The sequence below is a fragment of the Aythya marila genome (genome assembly GCF_965140915.1).
Source record: "Aythya marila genome assembly, chromosome: 5".
NCBI classification, from domain to species: Eukaryota; Metazoa; Chordata; class Aves; order Anseriformes; family Anatidae; genus Aythya; species Aythya marila.
The window spans coordinates 53,660,620-53,668,889 of NC_139046.1; positions in this window are offsets into that span (position 1 = coordinate 53,660,620).

The window sequence follows — 8,270 nt, forward strand, 5'->3', positions numbered from 1 at the left end:
AATGCCTATGAGCTCTGGTTGTGGTTTCATAAGAAATGATGACTGCTATCTTTAATGCAGTGCAACGCTGATATAAGGCAAGTAAGAGAGAAGAGTAGTCCCAGAATGATGTGAAAGGAAGATAGGGGTAAGACTAATGAAGAAAGAAAGCAGAGCAACTTCAGTACAGGGTTTTTTTCTTTTCTGAAGACTTCCTGTCCTCATTCCAGAAACGACTCCTTGGGTTCTTCTATGGTTATCAACAGCAATGTGAACATTAGCAGGAAGTGAAGAAAAGGACGAGAAAAAAGAAGGGTACTTTTTACTCAGGATATCTTCTCCCTTGCAGAATGTGAGCCACACTTTTTCCTAACAGGAAAAAAAAAAAAACAAACAAGTTACGGAACAGCTTGTCTGTTCTAATCTAATTAGCTTTTCTCATTAAGCCAGACACAGGGTAAGTAATTTTGCTTTCTGTCAAATATTTACCTCTACAGCTGTCCAAACTCAACTAATAAGTAACTAACCACTCTAATTTTATCTAGATTGAACATCTGCTTCTGTATCAAATTTATCACGTATATGTTTCCATGCATATCCCGTGTTACTCTAACATCAATATCTTTATTAATGACGCAGACAGGAGGATCTGCAAGTTCGGAGATGACACCAAGCTGAGAGGTGCAGTTGACAGGATAGAAGGAAGGGATGCCATCCAAAGGGGCCTGGTCAGGCTTGAAAAGTGGGCCCATGTGAAGCTCATGAAGTTCAACAAGGCCAAGAACAAGCTCCAGCACCTGGGCTGGGGTGCTCCCAAGCATCAGTACAGGCTGGGGGATGAATGGATTGAGAGCAGCCCTGCGGAGGAGGGCCCCAGAAATGATGAGAGGGCTGGAGCCTACAAAGAAAAGCTGAGAGAGCTGGATTTGTTTAGCATGGAGAAGAGGAAGTTCTAGGGAGATCTTACTACAGCCTTTCAGTAAGTAAAGGGGCTTATAAGGAAGATGGAGACTCTTTATCAGGGCAGGTAATAACAGGACAAAGGGTAATGGTTTTGATCGAAATGAAGGTAGATTTAGATTAGACATCAGGAAGAAATTCTTCACTTGGAGGGTGGTGAGACGTTGGAACAGGTTGCCCTGAGAAGCTGTGGATGCTCCTTCCCTGGAAGGGTTCAAGAGTGGGGCTTTGGGCAGCCTGATCTGGGGCAATATGTTCCTGCCCGTGGAAGAAGTTTTTAGAACTAGATGAGCTACAGGGCAGCAGTGTGATGGCATACCTAGCTTATGCAGCAGAGGTCAGGGCAGAGGCCTGCCCTAATTCTGGGCAGAGTGCTATAGCTGCCCAATTCAACACAGGAATGATGCGACTACATTACTCTGGTGTTTCACCAAGGTAAAACTTTTTGCTACTGAATTCATCTATTTTAAATACACATGTGGTGTTTCAGTGCATTTTACAGATGTGTCCTTGGTCACTACAATAGTACAATATCATCACGAAATCCATTAAATATTCCAGAATAGAAGGATGAAAAATTTCCATGATGTAATCGGCACCAGAAATTGTACTCATTTCCACTGAGCTTGATGAACTCTGTCAGGGTTGGTTCTTAGACGCATACTATTTTTTAGTTCTAATAAGTACTGTTAGTTATTCTTATTAATAAAGCTTGGGAGACTGTAAATAAGAAGGATAAATCACAGATACGGTGCAACACTGATTATCCAGGTAGCTGAGTACAAGCAAAAGAAATACTTTGGCACAGCCAAACATAAAATTGCACATCTAGGAGAGATGGTTCTATATTACTGTTTCAAGATAGGTGATACCATACATGTCTTTAGAGAAAAAGACATGGAAATCACGGTGTGTTTTCTGTTGCATATGAGCTTCCAGATGAGTACGGCATAGATTTTGGCAGGTGCATGGGAAGTCATTGCAGAATGTTGAGTGTGCTGCAAATTCACTTCAATTGATTTCTCAATACTATCTCTGGGTAAACATGCCTGTTGTGGCTTTTGCTAGCTATCTGGGCTTTTCTAGAGAACTCCGAAATTTGTTTGGTGATCTGGATAATACAGGCAGAGAAAGCCTCTGCTTTCAAATTGTGAAAGGATGTGCTCTCACCAGCCTGTAATCTTCCCTGTCATTCTTTTCAAGTAAAACTTGTGTATACCAGCTCACTGCAGTCTTCTCTAAAAAGAGTTAAGCATGCTGCCCATGCTAAAATTCTTTCCACAAAAACTGTATTTTTAAAGATTAATGTGCCAATTTTAAATGTACATAATCCTTTCAGCTGATGTTTTGTGCCATGCTGTAATGAGCTTGCTGCAGCAGTAGGGACAAACATTGAGGTTGTCTGGCTTAACAACATTAGTCCAGACAAACCAAGCCATTTTGGTGATCTGTGTTGCTGTCTCCTGTACTTTGCCTGAAGTCCAGGATTTTTATTTTTTTTTTATTTTTTTACCAAGTACTCCTGGTCAATACAGATTATAATTTTATGTGTATGGTGCAAATTATCTTCCTCTATAGGAATTACTTCACAAATATAGACAATATGCTTTGCAGAGCATTACACTAACGTCAGATGCATTGCAGGTGATTTCCTAAAAGTTCATCTCTCATAAGTTGTTAATCAGAGCCTAAGAGCAGAGAGGATAATCAACATATAGCAGGATGGAAAAACTTTCATTTCTCAGATACAGACCTATAAAACTGAAATAGTTTATATGAACTTATGCATAAAAGGCTTCTGGCTCCTTTTTTAAGGTACTGTATACTTACTGTTTTATTCAGTTTTAGAGTTCCTGGGAAGAGGAACCTCTATAAAAACGTACAAAAAACTGCGGGGTGAGGAGCACAGAAGCATAACAGAACGATTTCCTTAGACCTCTGAGTCTGGACAGGGTTTCTGATAATTCACCTTGACAAATGGCCACTAGGTGTCTGTAGAAAGCTCATCTGTTCAAAATTGCACCTTTCTCTGACTTCTAGACTAAAGAGCTCAAAGATGGGCCTTATCTGAACAGAAAGTCAAGAGGAGTGACAGATTGTGCAAGGGAAATCCTATTCCTGTCCAGAAGTGTGCAGATCTGTTTTACTTCTGACTAACAGTTAACCCCCATTTATTGTCAGAGCTAAAATAAGTTATGCGGTATCTACTCTCTCTGGAAGATAAAGGAGTACAGTCAGTGTCTTCACTTTTCTTCTGGAACATTCACTGAAGAGATGAGTTAAAGAAGAGCTGTAGTTTATCTGGAGTTTTCTGTTTTGTGGTTTGTTTGTTTTTTTTTTTTTTTTTTTTTTTCCATTATTATTCTTGTTATTCCATATTTTGTATTTCATTTTCAAACCGGTACTATGAATGGTTCTTGAACAGATCAGTTTGTGTCACTGCTGTAAATCAGTTGCCCAGAATATCAATTATTCTGAAAACAGGGAACTGTAAGAGACAACCAGTTACTCCTGCTGTGTATAGAACTTCAACATACATTTCCTTTGGCCCTAGTGTAATAAAGACAGGATTTCAGAAACATCATTGTATTCTAAGCATGGCAAAGAGACACATCGTTCACTGATGTGTTTCCCTATTCCTCAGTCCATATCCACAGGGCAGGGCTGCTGGCTGAAGCCTTCTGAGGAAAGTCTTGCTTCTAAGCAAGTAGTGCTGAAACCCTATGTGTGCCCAGCCATTCATGAAAGGAGTGGAAGCTCTGGATTTAGAAAGTCTTATGCTTTCTAGATGGTTACTTGGAAATTATATATATTTGCAATGGCAGTCAAAGACACGCTGTAACAGTGTAGTGGGTTTATGTGGCGAGGTTTTAATAGCATGGGGCCATAGGGGTGGCTGCTGTGAGAAGAATCCAGAAGCTGCCCCATGTTAGGTAAGGGCCCCACTGCTGACCAGAGCCGAGCCAGTAAGTGATGTTGTTTGCACTTCTGTGAGAGCAGATTTAAGAAAGGGGGGAAAAAACATTGCTCCCAGCAGCTGGGAGAGAGTAGTGAGGAACAGCCTTGCAAGTGCCAAGGTCAGTGAAGAAGGAGGGGGAGAGGCTCTCTAGGCGCTGGAGCAGAAGTCCCCTGCGGCCTGTGGTGAGGCCCCTGGTGGAGCAGGCTGTCCTCCTGCAGCCCGTGGGTCCCACACGGAGGAGATCTCCACGCTGCAGCCCCCCTGTGGGTGGAGGAGCCCCCGCTGGAGCGGGTGGATGTGGCCTGGAGGAGGAGGCTGCGGCCCATGGAGAGCCCCCGCAGGAGCAGGCCCCGGGCTGGAGCTGCAGCCCGTGGAGAGGAGCCCACGCAGGAGCAGGGGTCTGGGGGGAGCTGCTGCCTGTGGGGGACCCGTGCTGGAGCAGTTTGCTCCTGGGGGATGGATGGACCCCGTGGGACGGAGCCATGTGGGAGCAGTTTCTGAAGAGCTGCAGCCTGTGGGAAGCCCCCACAGGGTCACTTCGGGAAGGACGGCATCTGTGGGAGGGACCCCACGGCACAGAGGATGAGAGTGACCATGAAGGAGTGGCAGAGACAAAGTGTAAGGACTAACTGAAGCCCCCATTGCCTGTTCCCCTGTGTTGCTTGTGGGGAGGAGCTGGAAGAGGGCAGAAGGGGGCAAGGCGTTTTTGATTTCTTCACTTTGTTTCTCACTTCTCTAACTTGTTAGTAACAGGCAATGAATCTTACTGTCTCCCTACTCTGAGTCTGGTTTGCCTGTCACGGTAATTGTTGAGCGATCTCCCTGTCCTTATCCCAACCCTTGAGCCCTTTGCATCGTATTTTCTTCCCCTTTCCCTTTGAGGAGGGGGAGTGAGAGAGTGGCTGTGGTGAAACTTGGCCGCCCACCTGAGTAAAACCACCACAGTGCTTTTTGGTGCCCAACACGGGCTTGAGGCATTTGAGATAAGGATGATTGTTGAGAGAAGTAATAGGCAAAACTTGGACTGGATGTTTTTATAAATGTAATAGTTGTGAGGAATTTAAGAAACCAGTAATTGTGAGGAATATGTTTCATGGTAGTGTGGTGAAGGGACAAGGGATGGAGTGGAGTGTGTGTACATTGTCCACTTCATTGGTGTTGCGATGATGTTATGCTTGTTTTGGTGTGGGAATTCTTTTTGATGTAAGTGATGATTGTGATGATCGTAAAGTAAGAGTATATTGTGATTATTCTTAAATATGCTTTTCACAGAGGCGAGGGGTGGAATGTAGTGGATTTACATGGCAAGGTTTTGGTAGCAGGGTGGCTTCTGTGAGAAGAATCCAGAAGCTGCCCCTTAGACAAGGGCCCCACTGCTGACCAGAGACAAACCAATAAGTGGTGTTGTTCGCGACTGCAGGGGCATATTTAAGATGGGGAAGAAAAAATGCTGCTTCACAGCAGCTGGGGGAGAGAGAGAGGAGTGAGAAACAGCCTTGCAAGCACCAAGGTCAGTGAAGAAGGAGGGGGAGAGGTGCTCCAGGCGGCGGAGCAGAAGTCCCCTGCGGCCTGTGGTGAGGCCCATGGTGAAGCAGGATGTCCCCCTGCAGCCCGTGAAGTAACTTGGCTGCCCACCTGAGTAAAACCACCACAAACAGTCATATTAATTGTAATGACACTTTGCTGCTACAATGAAATCCATATTTGGCATGAGCAGCTTTGATGGACAGTGGCCAGGAAGGAAGTTCTCAGCACTGAGCAGATAGGACTGCAAGTAGTGTTTCTTCCTCCAAGCAGAAGGGAAATGAACTAACGCTGTGGAGCTAGAGAGGCTCCCAGGAGCAAATTCATACAACACAGCTGTGATTCAGTTTTGCTGGTGATCCTTTTGTCTTCTAAATCCGGATGGGCTGGTTCCAATATGATCTGGGACGCTGCTCTGTCTTCAGGAAGCCTTACATGGAATCGTCTGCTGCAGATCATTGTGATAAATGTTCTGAAGGTAATTTCCTTGCTGTGTTCTGGGGGGCTAATCTGGTTGAAGCAATGAATGGGAGTGTCACTACATTCAGGTAGCACTGCTTGTGAGGAAAGTGCAGTGCAGCGTTCAATAACAGGTGAATAAATAGTGATGGAATTGCTGATATTGTTTGAATTTGAATCCCTGGTCTTTGACTTTTCCTGCAGGGGTTACCTGGTAGCTGGTGGAATCATCTGCACAACCAGCACCATGCCAAACCCAACTATTTCCACAAAGACCCTGATTTCAGTATGCACCCTTCTTGTTCAGCTTGGGAAAGACGCTCTCAGTGGGGGTGAGTGTGGGGGCATCTGGACAATGCTAAGATGTAGCCCGGAGAAGCAAATAGTCATAAAAAGATTATGCCATAAAAGATTTTAAAGACAGAAAGCTATAGACTGAAGTATAAAAACATGGATTGTCACTTTTTGGAAATTGTCACAGGTTTAGGCAGAATGTTCGAAGGTCTGACAATCTCATGGTCTATCGTTCATGCCAAGGTTCCAGTTTGATGTATCTAACTTAAACACCTACCTCAGACCTGCTTATCATGATGCTTAGGTGCTAGGTCCTGGGAAGTAAGGTCTTAAAATCAGTACTTAAGTTCTCTAAGTTGCTAGAAGAGCATGGTAAGCACCTTGAAACCCTTCCAAAGAATGAGTCAGCCCACTTGATTACTGTTAGATGTTGTTAGTGATATTGTAGATAGTGAGTCAGATGTTCCCTTGTGGTCTTTTTGGTTGTGGGAGCTGCTTTGCACCTAAGTCTAGCACCACTATAGCACAAGCATAGCAACTTATTTCTTAATTGTAAATTTTTTACTTTCATAAAAATTAAAACCATGAACACGTCTCCCCCTCATTCCTGTCATTTTAAATATCATTAGGCTAAGTAAGGTCTCTTTATCTTTTACTTCCCCAGCAATTCTGTTTACTCACAGGACAAAGAAAGGGCCTCTTGGTTAGCTAAAGCACCCTCTTTAATTGTGTCTTTCTCCTTCAGCTAGTAATAAGCAAAGAAATTGCAGTTCTCTAATGCATGTAGAAAATTCCAGCTCCACTGTCTCAGAAAGACTCCTGGGAAGAGAGCTTATGCAAAGTGTTTATTCATAGAAAACTGTTAGCTGAAACCTGGAAAAATTTAGCCAGTTATCTTCTGAAAGAACTCTCATGGTTATATATTAGCATGAACATGAAGTATCTAGAATGGAAGTGTAGGAAATTAGTTCTCATCTCTTTCTGCTTTTAACAGAAGTGAGTCAGGCACAGTGTAGATGGGCAAAATGGATTTCAGTAGTTTAATTCAGTTCAGTTTGATTGGTTGGTTCCAGTTGTTTGGGTCTAGTGTAAATATTTTGGAGGTTTTTCTCAGTAACAGGGGAGCTACGGAAATAGTTTGCTCTACCTCATTATTTTGTCCTTCAAAAATCAGGAGCACGAAACTTGCAGATGATATCAAGAATCCTTTCATGTGAATAGTGGAAAAAAAACACTGTGAAGCAATAAACATACTCATGCTATATAAATATTTAATCTCTTTGCTGTTTCATGAAATTAAAATATTCAACAAAAAGGCAGATGCCTTTGTAGAGTATTTACTACTTGGATCTTGTAGAAATGATTTTGCAGTCATTATAGGATAATGTCCAAATTCTTATATGTTTTCTGACTACTGCCTTTACCACTCAAAAACCTGTGATGTTCATCACCATCACTGAAAACTTTCCTGCAAAACTCAAATGCCTTCTGAGCATTTTTGTTATTTTTAAGTATTTTTCTATCCTATCATGAGTTTTGGAACTCTTCCTAAAAATTGTTGTGTTCTGACATCTGCATATATTGATATCTGGATGTAGAGGCTCATATGAAATCTGTTTCTCTCTGCTGCTTTGGGAGTTCAGTACCTGCTTTTCAAGAATTGAGGTAGGATTAGACAGATTTAAGAGGTATGTTAAATTAGTTTGTTATACATGAATAAGGAATATTTCATGAAGTGTCTTAGTTCTCCAGCTAGCCCATTACAATGTTTCGTTTTTTTTTTCTTCCCAGCATGGAAAAAAAAAAAGGAATTCATGCTGTACAGTTATCAGCATAAATATTTCATCTGTGGGTACTTCGGCTTTCTTGGAGCGTGTTTGAATAGAGGTCAAAACAGTAATGAAAACTAGCAGAGAAACAGATCAAGATCAGAAAATGAAAGTTAAATACTGTCTGGAACTGACAACGTAGACTAAAGCAAAGTGATGAGAGAATTCTTGCAGTTATGAAATAGAGGGTTTAATTCATCTCAGTGAAATGCATTAATCTGTGACATTTTGGAACGTAAAGCACAAGCAAATTGAAATAAAAATGT